The following is a 20,167-nucleotide window of genomic DNA, read 5'->3' on the forward strand; positions in this document are numbered from 1 at the left end:
GAAATATACTGATGAAACTACTGACATACCTTAGGCACAGTGGGAAGAATACAGTGGGTTATGAATGTCTGGCAGTCCAGCACTAACATTTTTAAAATACCTTCCACTTTCTGGGGGGTTGAGCTTAACTTTACCCTTCAAAGCTAAATGTATCATAAACAATAGCTGATATTGTGAGACCTCCATTTGAACATTAATGTGACTGTTGTCGCTCATTACCCAAGTTTTTGTGAGTAAAACCTGATCAAGCCTCTAAAAAATTTCTCTTTTTTTCTAGATCACACTACACTGTTCCCACTAGTTGCTATCAGTTTAGTGTTGTTTTATTGGATTGTAGCAGCAAGGCAGTAACCTTTATAACACCTATATGGATTATAAGTGGCCGGCGGCTGCATTCCAGTTTAGACAGAGGGTTTGACTGGGACTATGGGCCTGTACTGTTAGGAAAGAAAAAGTGTTGACTAACCATTTAACCGTTTAACTGGTTGATCATGTTTATTCCTTACATAAACTGGTCGATTGGCGGAAGGCATCTATGATCTAGAACAGGGGTCACTAACTGGCGGACTGCAGTCCGGGTCTGGACCCAGACGCCATCTGATATGCACCTGGACCCTGACCTACAATCATTAGAAAGACAAAGAGAGCAGACAAAAAGACGAGTTAGCTGATACAAGGAGTCTAAATTCATATGTATAGAACTTCATATGTAACCAGTGTCACATTAAACTGAAAATGCGTAACTAGCACAAATATCATGCCAACTAGAAAGGAGGAACAAAGGCGGGTGGTGCTGGCACTTGTCATGTTACTCACAATCTGCAAACTAACTGGAGATTATTACATTGACAAACAGGTAGAGATGGGAATTGATAAGATTTTATCGATATTGATGCCGTTATCGATTCTTCTTATCGATTCCTTCCTGTGAATTTTCTTTTTGGATGCTAAAAATGTTAAACATCAAGTGTTTGGGAGGAGAACATTCTATAATATACAAAAAAATCTCTTTTTTTGTTGGATATCTCTCGGTTAAGACAAACTCTGGATCTTTAATCTGTGAACTTGATTTAGAAAGAATACTCCTGCTCATTTTCTTTAAAAGATAAAACCTTAAATATAAAACTAATCTCTGGATTCCAGATCTCCGGAGGTATCAAATTGAACTCGTACAAAATTAACAGTTCTTGGGCAAAAAGATGCATGTCATGCATTAGACATCACTGTTTGACGTTTCACATTGCCCTGTGTACGTCATTTTTGGAGTAATGAAGCCACACTTTTGACCACTTTAGTCTGTTTTTGTGACAGTTCACTAGAAGTGGGTGGTAGTACTGTATCCTAAGGGATTAAAATTATGAAGACGGTGCTGTGGGATTAGTGCACATTAATAATAATAAATTCCTCGACAATGTGTGTATTTTTCCACCCATAGCACCAGTGCCTGTGTATGAACACGCTTTAAAAGTGATGACTGAACTCCTGTTAATGATGTCGGGACAGTTTGCAAAAGATGAACACTCACGTATAGCCCGGCGCACAGATACTCGTGCGCTATGGCTTGGCATGGCGCAGGCACAGCTCTGACACCGCAGTATGGTCTTCTCTAAAGTCAAACTGTTAGATGTGCACTGCTGCTCTAATGTGATCTCAGACAACAAGAGTTTAAAAATGCTGTAACTCTTCTTTCTGGGAATACATCAGTGATGAGAAATTATTACGCACACTCACAGGTGCTGCGTCCCGCTGCAGCCATGCCAGGTGCAACAGAAACCACTGAGGGGTTTTAAAAACTTTTAAACTTATCTTGACCAGTTTAATGTGAAATGTAGATGAAATTATTCACTGCTTGTTGGTCATTTATGCGCTTGAGTATTCTGTAACTTTTAATAAGGTCGGTGTAAACACTTAGGGCGGAGCTCGCCATTGAAGCACAATGTGGACAAAAAAAAAATAAGTCCAATCTCTATCTGTTTAAAAGCACACGGAGCATTACTTCACATTCAAAGATTCTGATATTAGATTAGGATTATCACTTCTCATCTTACGTCTGGGAGGAGAGGAGGGAGGAAAAAGAGCGCACGTCGGTGTCTTTGAAAGAGAAAAAAGAGAAACTTCATTTGATCCCCTGCCCTGATTTAACCTGTTTTACTTAAATTATTCACTTCTACTGCTCCTGTAACTTATAAACATGTTTTATTTTAGACTTGAAGCATTTTGATAAAGGATTAGATGAAGCACCACAGAGGCGTGCGCTCCACTCATTGTGCATATGCGTGCACGCCGACAAGAGCTTGTATGTGCTTTTTAAACACCTTGCGGAGATACTGTTTAGTCCTGTAAATGTTTGTTTATTTCCTCAGCTTCTCTGTTCATGCTTGCTGACTGCTTCATGTGAGGCCTGTATTTTATGGCACGCGGGAGTGAGGCCTCAATACGGGAATTGTTAAGATAAAATGTAAATGATGTTGATGGATCGAGCCAATTGGAACCGGTTCTCAGCGGTAACCGGTTCTCGGTTCCCACCCCTACAAACAGGTGATGTTTTGCTTGTTATTTGGTTGCTCTTTAATGTTGGAGTGAACTATAGTGATGACTGGACTCAGACTGCGCTGTCTGTCAGATATTACTCTGCTGACAATAGCATCGGTTATGCCTTGTGTGGCCTCCAAAATGCAGCACTTGTGTTGAGATCAGTTTTGACAATGTTACATTAATCCATTCTGTAGCAGGATTTTACTGTGGTGGTAATGAAGCTGGTTTACTGCCCTACACCATTAAGATGTTTTGATCACATTTGAGAAGTGTGAAGACAATATTGTGCTTACTTTCTTTTTAAATGCTTTTTAACTGCAGTGTAGACAACTACATGTTAAAAAAGTCTTAGTTAAAATGTTTTGTTTGATAAACAGCAAATTTAGTCGCTAGAAACATCCCTAATATAAACAGTAAAGAAACACTTGTGTTGTGAGAAAGGATTTTTTCTTTCTATATTGCAACAACAGTTGAGCTGTTGGATAATTCAGATGCTTAGAAAGAAAACAGTACAATCTGTTACAGTTTTACAGTAGTTTTAAAGAAAAGTGCTTTTTTTTCTGTCTAGTTCTCACACATGCCCACATGCATAAAAACACACTTGCACGCACATGCACAGACACCCACACACACTCGTATGGACCTGATTAATGGTACCTAATTAGCAATTGTAATGACCAGGTGTCTGAGAACCAGCCAGCTTCTTCCAGTGTGAGAGGCTGAGGGGGGGTGTTCACGGGGGCTCTCAGTTCCCAGAAAATCTTTCCCCACTAACTGTCACTCCCTCTCCCCTTGTCTCACTCTCTCAGTAACCATAAACACACAAAACACACATATGCACAAACACATACACACACACCCAAAGGCCAAGATCAATTAAGGTTTGGGCAACTAGGATGGGAACTGAGTTGGATGGTGTTGATGGTGGGGGCAGGAGGGGACTGGAGGCTGTTGTTGGTTTGTGTGTATGTGTGTGGATGTCGTGGTTGAGGCATAATCATGGAGGGAAGTTTCCGGGGATGGGGGTTCTCTGTTTCCTCCGTCTTTGTCTGTTTTTGGCAAGTGAGTTCAAAACGTCTGTATCATTGAGGCAACTTATATTCCTGGTATAAGCGTTAGATCACTTATCCAAGTCCAACTCTAGAGTAGAGAAGGACGGTGATTGAGGTCAGACTCAACTCAGATGGCTGAATTATGTCAACGTGTTCTGAAATAATCATATATGCTCCGAACGACTGTCAAAGAAAGCAGACAATGAAATAATGGGGATAATGGTGTATGCTCTCAAACAGTCTCATGTTCTTACACTTTGTTGTATACAGGAAAGGTGAGCCTGTGATGGAGGATGTGAGATAAAGTTAAACATATAATAGTAAAGGGGTCTCAAACTCATTTAGGGTAAGGGTCTGGATTTGCTTCAGATGTCCTGTGGGCCGAACAATTTTTTTTAGCAATATCAATATGACCAACAACTGATATATAGGCTGCTGTAATGTTTATAAAGAGAAATAATCCAATATTAGATGCAGGTACCGTTTAATGAGTGCTGCATGTTTTCACACTAAAGGGTTAATTAGCTACTTTAGAGAGAGAATTTACCTGCAGGTAATCTACGTGGGTCAGGCAAAAATATGCTGACCTTGTTACATATGACAAGTTTTACATATTTTAATGTTTTTAGAATCAACTGATGATAAATCTACAAGACGGGAATATTCATTAAGGGAAGAAGGAGGTTTATAACACTTGAATTTGGATTGAAAAGCATTATCTCTTTTTAATTTTGTAATACTGTGATATAATACTGTTACCTTCAAAGGCAAGAAAAATACTGTGATATGATTTTTAGACCATATCGCCCAGGTCTAATTGGAGGGTATCTTCAGTGACCAATTTTCTTTTGCGGAAATTATTTCTTGTGTGAGGAAACCGGTGCTAACAGGGTTACTGTTTGGCCGGTCACACACTACAGGATTTTAAGCCCAATTTGAGGCAAGATTTCCCTTCCCTGACGATCGTGGGGGTGTATCCCATGTGGTGCCTGTCGCAAACGATTATTTGTCTAAATAATATGCGTGTGGTGTCAACACAATTATTTTACTGCTCCAGATTGCGTCGTATCTTTCCAGACCCCGAATCATAATATCAAACACGTTCAATATTTACAATTCTAGGTCATAGTGCTCTCTGACGGAGAACCCACAAAGACCAATGAGAGTGAGCAGACAGGGCAGCGTCACCATGCCAGGACAGCCAGTTGTGGAGGGACACCAAGAGGATATACTGACAGACATCCGTGTTTGTTTTTTTTTCTGAAGTCACGTGATCACGCGAGGTCACTGGCAGGTTGGCAGGTGTGTGGTCTCCAGTGATCTGACAGTCAGGCTGACTTGTCTAGTGTGTGCGTGAGTGCAGACGATTAAAGATGAAAAATCATTTGAAATTGTCCTTATATCTGTGGTCTCCAACGTTTTCAAAAACCGTTTAAGATTTAAAAATCATCTAGTGTGTGGCCAGCCTTAGTCTGCCTTTTGAGTCATATGTCCCCTGAGAAATACTTAAGTTTCATAAAACAGTTGTTGTTACTGTTACTCTGCTCGCTGTGCTAATGATGCAAGAGCTGTGGGTGGGGAATTTTACCTCTGTGTGCCATTCATCTTTTTTTACACGTCATTATTTCTTAACAGAGGTATTCATTGTGACAAACACTACTGAGGCTGCATTTAACGCTAAGTGAGTTGAAATATTTTAGCCTAAAACAGCGTGTGCTCAATGTGCAAGTAATGAAACTTTGCTTGATTATGGCGGTACATCAGTTACTTGATTACCTATACCTATCCTTAACTCAGTAAAATGGCATTTTAGTGTTTGATCTGATAAAAACTTGGTGCCCCGTTTGTCTGCTTTTGGCTCTATGCAGCCTTGGCAACAGACTGGTTTTCTCCAAAGAAGGGAGTAACACACTAGTTCACACATTCAGCATCAACTAAAAGGAAGACTGTTAGCCTGTTTCATTACGGTTTGATACAATTAAACTAAGAGGATGATGGTGGATAAAGCCACATAAAGAAGCAAAATAAGTGATGGAATAAGAAGATGGACCAGAGTATTGGTGAGAGCTTTGTGAAACAGTAGGCTGCAAGCTGAGCTGGCAGTGTTGCTGTTGGATGGATGAGCAGTATGCATACAGTATACCCCACATGAAAACCGTGTGAAAACAACAGGCAAGATATGATACTATTTCTGTAACCTCTCAGTTGACATGGTTCTTCCAGTTTTGCTCACCAAGGTCAGCCCTACAAATGGGTCTGTATGTGACTGCCTGACTTAATGAGTGACTATACTTTCAGAGCCGTACAGAGTTGTTGCCATGGTAGCTTTAAGCTTGGATAAAGCTGTTTAAATTTACAATTTAATCAGAACTGGTCCACATTTCTTTTTTAAAACAAGAGCATGGAACCACACTGAAAGCTTGAATTGGCAGAGAATAGGTTAATGCTCTGTCTATAGCAATGTGGATACCTTGTTCAGGGGAGTAGGCAGAGCTACTCCTCTCCCCTGTCTGGCATTACAACAGGCATCCCAGGTAGTTGCAGTCAGCCATTAACTAAGTTTTAACCTAGTCTTGTTAACAGTGTTTTTCTGCTTTGCCATGTTCTCCTTGTCAATAAATGCATGTTGTCTGTTAGGGTTTGGTGTAACAACATTTTAACTGCACTCAGACAGCTTTGGTGATCGCCAAAATGAACCATATTAAAATTTCTCTATAATGTTGCTCTAATTGAAAACATCAGAGTTGCTCACAGTAAACATACCAACAAAGAAGACTAACAGCAACCATAGTGGGGCCACCAAAATGAGAGTCACCCACTGGCATTTTAAGAACAACTGTGCTGGTTGCCATATTGGAAATGCTAACCTCAACTTACTTTTGATCAATAACAGGCAAAGTTTAGCTCAGGGAGACCTTAATCTTCTGGTTAGCACCAACAACCCGGTTACTTGTCCATCAGCACAGCCATGCCCCAATTATGCATATGTCTGAAAAACTCTTGGCATTAAATACTCAAAATGGATGGATTGAAAAAAAATCCCCCCCCCCTACAGTTTTACCAATAGTAAATTAGCTGTGCAAAATTATAAAACTATAACAGTGTTTATTCCTATTGTGAAAAGGGGTGTTTCAATGGGACTCAATAGGGTTTCTTGTTTTTGCGAGCCAGCCTCAAGCGGACACTTGAGGAACTGCAGATTTTTTTTTCACATCCTCTTTGGTTTAGTTTTTAGCTTTGTAGGTAGCTTAATGAAAAAGTATATGAAATTGAATTTTTAGCATTAGGTTTTCTGATAATTTGATTGTAGTTATAAAAGTATCAAAAGTTTTATCTCTTTTTAAACTTATATGAGAAGATTTTAAAAAATGTACTATCTCTGGCACAATGTAGCTCTAAGTCCTGTACTGTTTAGAAGTTGAACAGCAGCAGCAGATCTTTTCCTAACCTTGGTTTATGTAGTTTTTTTCAGGTTGCAAAACTCTTCTAAATCTTGAACTTTCTGTAAATCAAACACTCAGATGTGCCAATGAACAAATGTACACACAGACAGATACACAATCCTTACACAGACACACACAGACACGATCTTATATACCCCCACGCACAGACCTCCTGCTGTGTAGGATTTGGTGATAACCAGTGTTGGGTAGGCAGGTGAGAGGGTCATATGGCAGCAGTGGGAAAAGCTGTTATCATCCAACCCTGTTCCCACACACACACACAGAGGTTTATCACCCTCTCCCGTTCCCACACACTCACCTTACATCGTTACCCGACTGCAGAACCCAATCAGCCAATCACAGCCCTGGGCTACCGTCATGTGACTCGATCAGGAAACTTTAGCAGGGGGATGCAGTTACACACACTCCTGCTCTGATAACAGCTCTGTGTCTATCCCGCTCGCCCCGCTCTCTCTCTTTCCTTTTCCCTGCTCTGCAATTTACAGATCCAGTTTCACCTTTGCTTTCATGCTAAGCTGCTGGATCCCAAAGCTTCATGAATCTCTGGGTTTGTGTGCGTGTTTGTGATTCTCTGAATAAACACCTTGACATGTGGAAACAACCGATGTCAAAACTTTTTTTCCTTTGTGGTCTACATAAAGAAACCTAGAAAGTCTTTTGCAGCACAGACTTTTTGTGCATTTTCAGATTAGGAAGTGAATCTCCATGTCATTGAAGCTGATCTCCCACAGGTCGGCAAAAGTCCCAAAATTTTTGGAAGATAACAAACACAGCTTGATACATAACATCACATGGCATAGTATAGCCTTGCGCAGTTTTAAAATGCCCAGACCAAAAATGTCTGGGCATTTTGTGAATGTGATATAAATCTAAGGATTAAGTTTTAAAAATTATCTCTATCCATCATCTTATATAAATGTCTTTGGCACACTTTATCCTACCCTAACTCAGCTCATTTGTCTGGATGTGCCAGGTACCAGGTACTGCTAAAGAAAGAGACACTTCGACCATTTCTGCTTCTATGGTCAGGGCACTGAGGCTGTTCCTGCTGTATTCTTCTCGTGTCGTAATCTTTGACATCTTCTATTTGGCTCTTTGTAAGGCACCTGTTAAATTGTCACAACATGACAGAGACTGTACAAATGGGGATGTTGAAGTAGAAAACCTTATTTTCCAGGTTGATGGGAGTGATTAAAGATTTCCAGCAGTCCGATTTTGGTTAGCACTAGAGGGAGACAGAGAATGAGATTAAGAGGAGACAGGCTTTAAACCTTGATTACACATATGATAACAAGACATATTACAGACATTACAGGACATAGCAAACAACAACCATTTACACTTAAGAATATGCTGTCATATCTGCAGTGGCACAATGCACCCATATAGGCATTGAATAAACGTAAGCAATTTAACCCATTATAACTAAGTTTATTATTTGCTGCTGTCCAAAATATGTTAATTCAGTTAAATCTTATATTCCTTTGGTGTTACATGAGACCTGCATTTTACAGAGAGTTGATTTAATTTAGGGATGCACAATAACTGAATGATATTGGTGTTAGCAGATATGAAACCTTCTGTTGATATTTACAACAGAAACATTGGTTGTGTATATCAGCCAATATTGTCTGTAAAAAAAAAAAAAAAAAAAGCATTTTACTGTAGATGAATCAGGGATGCACAACGTTGGCATGCTATTGGTGTCGGCGGATGTTAAAATTTCTGCCGATGATTAGAACTGACACTTTGGCTTTGGAAATCTGTATTTATCAGCTGTAAATTGACCATATGAACAAAAGAGTTTGTGGAGTTTCAGGCTGGACCAACAGACCTTTATCGGCTGAAGTCTTTCTCTTCATTCATCATCATTCCTCACAATTTAAAGTTTGTTTTATTGACTAATGTAATGTATTTATTTGTTCATCTTCAGTCTTTGAATAGTGTGTTCAAAAGACGGAAGTTTTAGGTCTAAACTATATGTAAATATCTGAATCAATATCAGTGTAATCTAAAATGATTGAAGCTGAAGTCTTTTTCAGATTAGAATTAGAAAGTTTTGATTGTCCCTGAAGGGCAATTTTGTTTGCAGCAAAGCTCCACACAATCTATACACATGGTAACAATAACCTTACAAAGAAGATCAATTGTCCAGATTCCATATTTCTCATCCGGCAAATCCATCTTGAAAAGTTTTTATTTGACCAATTATGCTAGGTCTGAGAACGGACTGGACCAATCAGTGCCATTTGAGGAGAACGAAGTGGTAGCTATGGACAGGGGTTGGTTGTTCTGGAAGCTGGTAGCGGTGGCTGGTGCCGATGTAGTTGTAGTTGTATTGCAGCAGGTTTATCAGAACTGGACCACATTTCTGTTTCAAAACAAGAGCAAAGAACTGCAAAGAAAACTTTTTTTTCTTTTTTTTTGCAAGAAAGAGGTTTTTGCTCCTCTCCTGACCTGCTTTGGCATGAGTTTGGGATAGTTACAGGCACAGTTTAGTTGTACTGTGGGTTAAGGCTGAATGATGTGGGAAGATAATCTGTTTCCATTTTTTTTTTTAATCCGATATTGCGATTGCGATTTAATATGCGATTATCTCTCAAGTTCCTCATCTCATGTACTTTCAGACTAAAACAAGCAATAATTCATTCTGTACTGTAGCAAACACAGTTTTAGATTAAACTAGAGCTAACAATTGTACAAAAAATATGCAATTGTGATAATTTTGACTCATTTTGCAAATTGGATTCAAACTGTTGTAGTAATTTTATAAAATTCTCATATTTAACAAGAAAAACATACAGAAATGAAGAAAATAGGATATTTTTTGTATATGATTCTAAAAATATGCCACTAGAATGACTGCATGATATGTAATGCATAACGCCTCTGCTGCAAAAAGTTCTAAATTTGCATTTTGACACAAAGTTCAGGTTAAAGAAATATTGCACCTTCTGTGATTTGAAAATTGCAGCAGGCCATATTCATATTGCGATTTAATCTAATTTGTGATTAATTGCCCAACCCTACCAGTATATGAGCCAGTATATACAATAACTGCTGGTGAAGTGATTAGCTTGGATGCAGCTAGAGTGGTAGGTTTATCCAAACTGGCTCATATTACTTTTTTAAAACAAGAGCAATAAACCACAGTAAAAGAACCCCAGTGAAAAGACCACAGTGAAAGAACCCCAGTGAAAGCCTCTTGGCAGAGAAGATGTTCTTGCGCATCTCCCAACCAACCTCAGCCTTTGTTTTAGTCACCAACAAGCTCCACCGTTTGTAAACTGTGACAGCACCTTACCGCTGAGCTCATGCTACTTAGCAAAGCTGTGCATACCTGCTACCTCCTTTTGTTATTTTGCTCTGATTGGCCAGTAATGAATGTGACAGACAGAGCATCTGTCCAATAACCCTCCAAGATTTTTTGAAAAGTCCAGCCCCTCCCATACACTTTATATGGTACGTTTCTCAGGTAAAAGTGAAATATTTCCATGCAATGGCTATATGAAACAGTCTCTCTGGTGAGACAGGTTAAGGTGGTGAGGCACAGAAAAATTGGTTTTGTCTGCGTGGCCTGTGTAAGTCGCCTCTGCCCTGATAAAATCTGTCAGTCCTTTATGTTCATTTGTAGGTGTAAACTTATCTCTTAATACTCTTCAACTTAAATGTATGCATTTTTATTCATGAATATTCACCATAACAAAAGGTATATACCATACACAGAGGTTTTTTTTTTTCACTTTTACAGTTAGTCTAAAGTGATTTTATAAAGACATGAAGATAAAACTCTGATTTGTTTTAAAGTCTCGGTCCTCATCTCAAGGTCAGTAACTTAATATTGATCCATTTCTCAGGTCCTTGGAGTTGCAGGCAGCAGTGCTGAGAGATTAGTCAGACAGGTGAAGGTTATGGTTCAGTGCTGTGATCTACTGACAGTGAGTGACAAGACCCTTCTCCTGTCTCCTCATGTGTAACAGGACCCTTGTACCTGAGCCCAGACCTGACCCCGAGACCTGTGACCTTACCTGCCAGGTCATTCTCATGCCACCCTGACCTGTCTTGAAACCAGAGAGCACCCTGGGAGAGGAAGCACACCAACATCAAACAGTAAGAAAAAAAGTATGATTATTTTTGGATCAAAGTAGACCGTCAGAATAAAAGTGGCATACACTAACTGTAACCTTAAACAGTTACATTTGCAGAAATGATTTGTTGTACCAAAAAGGCCCAGAGACACTTTTGCATTTTGCTTCTAACTTCGTATTTATTGTTTTGCATGATTTTTTTTTTTTTTTTTTGCAGACATTCAATTTTTTTTTTATACAAATCAACACTGTTTGGGATGATGTGTATGAGGGGGTCTTTTCAAACTGTTCAGGTATAGAGTAGTTGTTTTTGATTTCATATAAATCAGTTTATAAAAAATATGCATATACTATGAACGAAGTGTTTTCATGTTGCTACAATAAGAAATACCAGAGACACTTAAAATGGTTAAATAGTTTGAAAACTTCGGCATAATGGGGAAAAAAAATGTTACACCAGGGCCTGAATTTCACCAAAGGATTGTGGGAACTGCGCACAAAATATTGGATTCCCGCAGGTCTCGCTCTCATAATGCGTTAAAATCCTGCATAAAATTGTAACTTTACAATGAATTTTTACAGTGTCTCCATATGTCATTTTGTTAATATCTGCCTAGTTGAGGAAATGGTGATAGGTTGCAGCAGATGAGTAACGTCACACAAGTTTGGATCATTAGAGCATCAGCTCTCTTCCTCTGCCTCTCCTCACACAAAAACCCATGTCTATTTGGGCAGGTGTGAGTGGAGGTTACTGTGTATCAGTATAGCATCCCTTAAATAAGGAAGTGCATGGCCTGTCCAGGCAGGTTGTAGTTGGCAACATTAGATCGCCTTCTTAAATTCATCCATAATCTCTCTCTTTCCTCCCTCTGAGCTCATTTTCATGCACCTAGGGTCACATGCTCTGCATCCTGAAATGTTTGAAATGTTTCAAATGATTGAGGCTCGTCTTCATGCAGTCCATTTACCCATGAGAAACATTTCACGAGTTGTAAATTAAGCATTTTATTAAAAATACAGCTGCTTAGAATGGTTAAAGATCACACAGACAGGTGTGAGAGAAGGGAGGAGAGCGGGGAAGCTGAGGTTGATGTGTGTTGGGGGTCAAAGTGAAGGTGTGCAGATTAGAGTTGTTTTATGATGAAACCCCAAAACATGTTTCAGAATAAGGAACACTTGTTAAAATCAAAGAATAAAGTATCTAAGCTGAGGACACTTTAATAATAATGCTGTCTATCTAATATAATGTAATGCTGATGATCTTACCTATTATGAGCAGGGTAGTGAAGCCTATTTCTTAGATGAGTGTTCCCAAACAATGTTGGGAAAATGCCAATAACAAAGGTAAACCTTAGACTTAATATTGATTTGTAATACAGTAAAAGACGCTAATGATATTGATATCAGTTATGTTAATCAGGCATTAGAAACTGAAATGAAGAGGTGATGAGACGATTTCACGCTGATCACAGATTTCAGTTATGTCTCGTGTGGTGCTTGAAAAAATGAAGGTGGAGGTCAAACTTGTACTGAGTCAGATTTAATGTCAGACACACCTCTGTCACACCTCACACCTTCTCTTCTGTTTCAGTTCAGTTTTTCACCCGTTATTAAATCACACATTTCTAACTGCATGAAATCCTCATGTTGAGTTAGGGCTGGGCAATATGGACCAAATAATACCTTTAGTTCTAATCTGAATGGTCAAACAAGATAACTATGAGTATATGTCTGTAAAGAATGAACGAATGGAGTTCACATGACCAGAATGATCAACTCTGAAATTATTCTTGCAAAAATCGTTTTTGTTAGTTTTGGTGACCCCCGCTCCAGTGACAGAGATGACAAGTATTTAAAAACAGGTACAGAAATAATCAACCATCTTTTGATGGCTTTGCTTCCTGTTAAAGTTCAAATAGAGGCATCAACATTATATCAGTCTGTTTTTTGACAAAAAGATGAAAACTCATCTTTGGAGTCCCTGTATACCTACCAGAAATAAATAAATCAGACTGTGTAAATGCAGTCCTGTAGACAAAGTCTAAATTTTTTCCGGGGGTGGGGGGGTGTTACAATGGCTAGGCATAAAATGTATCAACTATGATACCAAGACATAGTTGAAGATTTTCCCCGTGTGCATGGGTATTATGAAGACATAGTTGAAGATTCTCCCCGTGTGCATGGGTATTATGAATAAAAGACTGCTTTAAAGGCCAAGTATATGTAGACATGAAAGGAATTTTGACTGGCTATTAATGCTCTTACAGTATGACAGAGAAGTCCTGTGCTTCAGCAACATAGATAACTTTACAAAAGTAGCATGAATGAACTGTAATGTACTATATTCAAACCTACAAATAAAAATGCAAGTCTGAAATACCAATAAAATACAAAAATATAACCGAGGACAGGGTCCTTATTTTAAAGCTGGTATACTTGTATTTCCATGTCTAATTTCATAGCTTGCACATATGGATGACATATGAATACCATAATAAGAGGATAAAGGCAGAAGTTCACACTGAAAAGCTCCCTGCGACAGTGGTAACCACTGACCTCCTGTATTGTCCACACCCACAACATAATTATATGTCAAAACTGACCAGCCAGGGGAGCAGAAGCGCACTGCATTATTCCGAGCTTGACATCCATTTGCTATCAGTGGCATGTTGAGGGTAGGTTTACATAAAAGAGGCCAAGACAAGTTCATGCAAAGGCGAAACACAATTCTAATTATTTTCCATTTGCATTTAAGTTACAACACTTGACTTAATTGACGAACACAACCTCCACGTTCCAGATGACGAAGGCCATCCATCCCCAGTGTTTATCGAAGCAGCTGCATGGCACTGAAAGTATGTTGTCACCTTGAGGTGCACAGAAGCGTCCCTGCGAGATTGGAGATCTGCATCTTGGAATTGTGGGAGGCCCAAGGTTAGCTGTGAGAGCTGTCGAATCTGTCCTTGTGAGGGTGTATGTACGCGCATGTCTGTCTGTCAGAGAAAGCGACAGTCTCTCAAGGTTTCTCTCTGCCAGTCAGATTCCTGTTAGTAAATGTCCCTGTACTTTAATTAGAGATGACAGAGGGTTTTCTTTTTCCTGAACGTTTTATATCAACTTCTTCTTTGTTCTGGGTCTTAAAGAAACTCTTTTCCCAATAACTAAATTCTAACCTTATACTGATGTTGCTCAAACCTTAACCCTAAACTAAGTGCAATTTAGAGGCCAGACGAGCTCTGTAGTGTAACTAAAACAGCTTGTTCTTGTAGTGATTGTGTGTAAAATCATCTTTCCCATCTTACTTTGTCCTGGGATTTGACTCAACAGGGCCTAAAGTAGGGCAGACAGAAGTCTAGACTATCAAATTTTCATCTTACTGGCAGAGAGGATGTGCATTCAGGACAAAAATAATCTCATATTGTTTCTTCTTGTGTCCTTCCACTGGTCAGCTTTATTCTTTTACATACTCCTGAGGTTGGGTGGAGGAAATCTCCTATCCTCTCCTATCCCCAGTTTATGTAATATTCAGATAGAATTTAACTGCCATAGAAGAAACAGATGTGACTGCCCTTACCTACACTTCCCAGGACATAGATCTTAATTCACCATCAACAGGGACACATCGATAATACTGATCTATGATACCATCTTAAAGTGCCATCAAACAATAATTGATAGAATTATTATACTTACTAACAGTTTGTTCCCCGTATTTTTACTTTTGACTAAAACTATGGTGTTTACTCATGAAATTGATCATCTCTGGCCACCTGATATCAAGAAAACAAAGTCCAGTTGGGTAAGAAATAAAAATTTTCCCAGGGGACTTATTTATAGTCAGTTAAATGAAAATTTAAAGTCTGTTTAACCAAATAGTGTACAGATAAGACAAGGCTCAGAAACATGTAGACCTAAGCTAAACTTGTCCAGAATTGTCTGCAGGTTGACATCCACATGCCCCTGCAACATGTGGTGAAGAAGTTCTCTGGTCAATATGGCAGTTCAGCCTGACACAGCAGCCTTACAGCTTTATTGCCACTTTCTATATCAATATCCTGTCAATTGGGAGGCCATGTAAAGGTCTTATTGTCTTGCCCCAGACACAAGCGGACCTTAATACGTAAGAGACAATTGAGAAAAATGCTTACTTTTTGTGTGGCCACTTTTTGTCTAGCTATGTATTCGGTCAGCAAGGTCTGAGGACACGTGCCTCTGGACTGGAAATGGCCCCTTTTAAATTTCTTGGCCTACTCCATTCCCACTTGGTGGTGGCAGAAATGTTGTTTTATTTTGAAAAATTACGTAGAAAAATAATCTTTCTATATACAAAAGTTTAATGAAATCTTTTGAGCTGCACAGTAAAGAAAACGCAAGTGTCCAAGATAACAATATTGTTATACTGTTTAAGTTACCCCCTTAGTTGTCTCTTGGTCCAATCACAACAGTTCATCCACTATTACAAATATCAAAGTTACCAGTCATGAGTATGCTTATCCAATGGAAATCAATGAGGGAGACGGAGTATCACATAAAAATCTGACAAAAATCCCACTGATGTCAGTTTTCTTTTGAAGCCCACCCTTCTTTTCCAGGAACTGAACTCAGCATAAATTAAGGATATTCCCAGGCATCTATTTCTTTATTTGGCGAAACGCCCATTTATATTGGGTTTAACTGACTTGTTTAAAGAGGAGAAGATACTCATTAGAAAACAGTCAAATTCATCACAGGGTTATTGTGTCAGCAGGTATGATGTGAGCTTGATTTACTCTGTAGAGCACGGCTAACATTAGCAGTTAGCTCTGCCAGCTTTTGTTCTTCTTTGCAGATTAGCATCATGCTTTGATATGTGGCCTCTTTTCACCTCGGTTGAGTAGTTATATGGAGTACAACTCTCAGCTGCCAACATACCCACATACCACTTTCTTTCCATTTTCCACTTCAAAAAACTGTCTTACCTGGTGTTCCTACAACCTGCTAACTGCTAAGCCTCTCATAATTACGTCCGGCGAGGAAAGCTCTGACCATTAACTGAATCTACAGTGGCCTCTAGTGGTGCGAGATTTCATTACACTTTAAAAGAGCATGAGACCGGGATTTCAAATCAGTGTTTGTAAAAAAATTTAAAATTGTGGCGACTAATTTGATACACGGATTTTGCAGTTTAACCATACACATCCCTGGCAAAAACAACTCTATCCATCTCCCTTTTGGCAGATCAGCTTCGCTCCTGCAGCTGTACTAAATGTTTTTACAAAATCCACTAACCATTCTGGAAAAGGATGTCACAGCCAAACTGCACTGTTCATATGAGCTGCTATCTGTTCACAGTGCATGTTTGTATTTGAGTAGTAGAGTAAGGAAAACAGACCTATTAACAGCCAACCTTTACATTAGACCAGCAATAAAGACTATATTCTGTTTGACCATGTCGTGATTCTGGCGGCAACTAGAGTGATGACATTAAACCATGAAACGTGCACATCCCTAGTTAAAACACAAATATTTCCAAAGAGGTTTTGCAAGCATCCATAATTTTCTATCTAAAATAACACTGTTCAGAATCAAGAGTCTGTTCAGTCTGCTTCTTATTGCCATCTTCAAGTTAAATTTAGCCTAATCAGTTTATTAGCACAGTCAAAAAATACATGTATTCCATGTGTTTGAAAGCCAAATGCTAGCTAAAACCATTGATCCTTGACAAGCTGGTCTGATATAAAGAACTTAATTCAGCTGTATCCTTGCTGGAGAAACCTTTTTTTATGGAACAGCTTTGATAAGGATGATTGGTTGAATTTCCAGCGAAAAATTTAACCTGTGAACAATGACGTGATCAGAACAAGTTTTGAAAGGAAACAACTCTACTGGAAACTTTTTTTTAAACCTCTAAATACATCTGGCTAAGCTGGCTGGCTGGGTTTGTTGAGAATCAGTCTGACCATTTCACTTCTTGAGTTTCTTGACATCCTGAACTAGAGACGGTATTGTTCCCAAATCTCAGCAATCATTAGAAGTGAAAGGAATGGCCAGAAGTAAAATAGGCCTGCTTTTATCATTCAATCAGTGCCATTTTACTGTAATGCTGTCCTTTGGTCTGTATTTTCTGGACAATATTACTGCTTTAGCTGTCATAAGAACTCCCCCCTGGGCTAATGTGTTTTGTTATTGTGTGCCCATGGGCTTTCTGTCCCACTGACCTCAATGGAAAGACAACTTGATATTAACATGACTGCTTCCGCTTTCTCTCTCTTTCCCTCCTTCCCTCTCTCTCGCTCTCGTACCTGGTTTCCGCTGGTTCGATCCTGTCTTTGTCTTTCTGTAACTTATATGACACATAAAAGGACTTAAACAATAGGAATGGTGCTAACTGCGAATCAGGCTTCACCTGATACTAAGGCTTAACTCATGAGCCTCAGGGTGTGTACGCGGCGAGTGGGAGGAGGCAGGAAGGAGGGGGAGGAGGAGGAGAAAACCACAGCTTATTTATCTTTTTCATGTGGCTTTCTCTCTTTTTTAAGCAGCTATCAGGCTTCTTCCTCAGTCGCTGTGTGATTGTTATTCTCTTCAGGTGGATCTTTTGTCTGTCAGGAGGAAGAGTTTAATACTCAGACCCCTGGGGTTAATAATAGGTTTGACCTCGCAGATAAACCTGTGTGTGTAGAAGTGTTTGTGCATGTCTGTGTGTACTGCTTCCCTTTCTCTTTAAGTTGATAGTCTGTGTAATAAGTTGTTTTACAGATAATACCAATTGTCTTTGAGTGTAGTGGTGCTGTGATAAGCTGCCAAACACGCCAGGGCTGCGTGACTCTAATTGTTCTGCTTGACTGGTCTTGGTACACATTAATATTATCATTAAGGTTTGATATTGTTAAATGGGCACCCTGTAGACACGGACTAAAACAGATAGTGCTTTCTGTTCGTCAAATAAGTGGCTACATTAATCCTCATGTTCCAGCTTTCAGTTAACTGATTAAAAAGGTGGATATGAAGGAAGTCAGATAGAACTGAAATGTTCATAAAGACTTGCATATTTGAAATACGAAATGCCAGGGAAAAGGGTAAAGGTTTTACACAAAATACAGCATAACATTAAGTTTTCATCTGTTTATTTGGAATCAGCAGTCATCAGTGAAGTGAAAAAAAGGTCTGCAGGCTGGGCTTAAGGACCAGAAGACATTGTCCTCTCTCTTGTGCTTTCTATCTGTCTGTAACAGACACTGATGTGTACATGTACATTTTAATGCAGTGATAAAGGGACTTACTACAACATTATTGATTGGCCAGTGAATTAACCAGGCCACAGAAGTAGGCTGTGAAAGAGGGCAGAGCAGACACAACAGTTCAACATCCTTCATCTTTGTGCTAAATTAATGTGTTATTTCTAAGTTATTTACAGCATAACCGCTGTGAAACAATCAGAATATAACATGTTCTGCATTACTTTGTGTCCTTCTCTCTATTTGGCTTGCCCAGGGCTACATGCTCCTCTCTGTCTCCTACTGCACACCTGCCATTCAGTTAGCTGTGTGCTCCCATAGTTTCTTACTTGCTCTGCCGCCCCCCTATGCACATGCTTGCTTGAGCGACTGGCAGACCAAGGAGATCTTGGTCGGATGACGGCTCATCGACAAACCAGTCGACTAACTGTCTGGAGGGTGACAGGCCTTTTTATAATTGTAATGGGACTTGTCTTCCTATGGTGGCTGTCATGACAGAGCAACCATGACTTTGTTATTATTGCCATGGAAATACTGGATGTCACATGAGGGACTACATAATGACATGGGAACCACTACTGGAAGCTGCAATTTTGTAACTGCATCTCGTTTATCTTTTGTTCTGATTACTTGTTATGGACAATGATTATTCTCTGACACTGGCTGTGAGTGCAAGTGCCCAAGCGCCCTTCCTCCTCCATGCTGTAATGCTAAGGCCTACCTTTTCATTTCCAGGATAAAAGGCCTACTGCTTAGTGTGCCAACCTCAGTGGCTTAATTATTTTTTTGGTCAATGATCATCAGTACCTACAGTCCAACCTAGCGATAGTTCTGCTATCACAGCTTCCTGTAGTCGCTGTGACTCTGAATGCTTGGACTGGATTGTTTTAACTAAACCCCACATATATTGCCTTGCTAGTATGTCTTTTCCATCTTATGCTGTAACTATTGTATCTTTGTCAACAGGCAGCAATTTCTCATTGTAGTTGATATAAAGGTAGCAGACAAGTAAACTTGGTGAGACATAGCATGCAGAGCTTAAATGTCTACGTCAGGAGGAAGTTGGGTGGATGGTTTGGTGAAACAGTTTCATCCAGGAAATTGGTTTCTCAGTCCTGTGTGTAAACATAACTCAAGATTTGACTTTTTACCGTGTTCTAATTCTAAATTTAAATGTATTTCATTTTAGAAAGGTGGAAAAAATACAAGAATAATGACCTTGATAACTACGCTCATTGCTGTGATGAAAGTCGGCTCTGCTTTTGAGGTTGTGAGGATCACGTCTCAGTCATGCTTGGAGAAATATTTTGGGCATTCGTTTTCTTAGTGCTTACAGACACTCACAGACATGTCTGACAAGTAACCAAATAAAGTTTTGTTGCTGTTTGTCAGGACTCTAACCTTCAGGAAAACATTAATGAGGTGCCAAGAAATAAGTCATGGTATTCTAAGAGAGTGTGTACATGTTTGTGTATTAAATTGACACTGAGGTGGAGTGCTGAATCCTGTCCAACAGTGATAAGGCTTTTGATGACAGCCCTGCATTAACCTACCTGACACACATACACTAACACACATGTAGAGCGGTTAGGGAGGGACAGGGGTGTGTGAGAACATGCTTTAAGAAGTCTTGGCTCTCAGTGTTTGACACTAAATCCCATTCACAGCAACAAACACACTGACAGAGAGACAGGAGTTAGACGAAGGCGGTTTATTACACACTAACATGACATACAGGAGGAGGAGGGAGGAGACGGTGAATTACCAAGACGCAGACACTTGGCTGTCATCTTCTTACCAAGAAGTACAGA

General features: G+C 39.4%; 1 long non-coding RNA gene across 2 annotated transcripts in view; it reads left to right on the forward strand.

Moving 5' to 3' along the window:
* LOC121512229 overlaps positions 1 to 20,167 on the forward strand; it is a 253,715-nt gene that overhangs the window by 16,097 nt on the left and 217,451 nt on the right. For both annotated transcript variants that reach the window (XR_005992093.1, XR_005992092.1), the window contains exon 2: positions 11,032 to 11,161. This is a non-coding gene — a long non-coding RNA (uncharacterized LOC121512229). The remainder of the gene's footprint in view (positions 1 to 11,031; positions 11,162 to 20,167) is intronic.

The sequence above is a fragment of the Cheilinus undulatus genome, linkage group 7, assembly GCF_018320785.1.
Source record: "Cheilinus undulatus linkage group 7, ASM1832078v1, whole genome shotgun sequence".
In the NCBI taxonomy this organism is placed as follows: domain Eukaryota; kingdom Metazoa; phylum Chordata; class Actinopteri; order Labriformes; family Labridae; genus Cheilinus; species Cheilinus undulatus.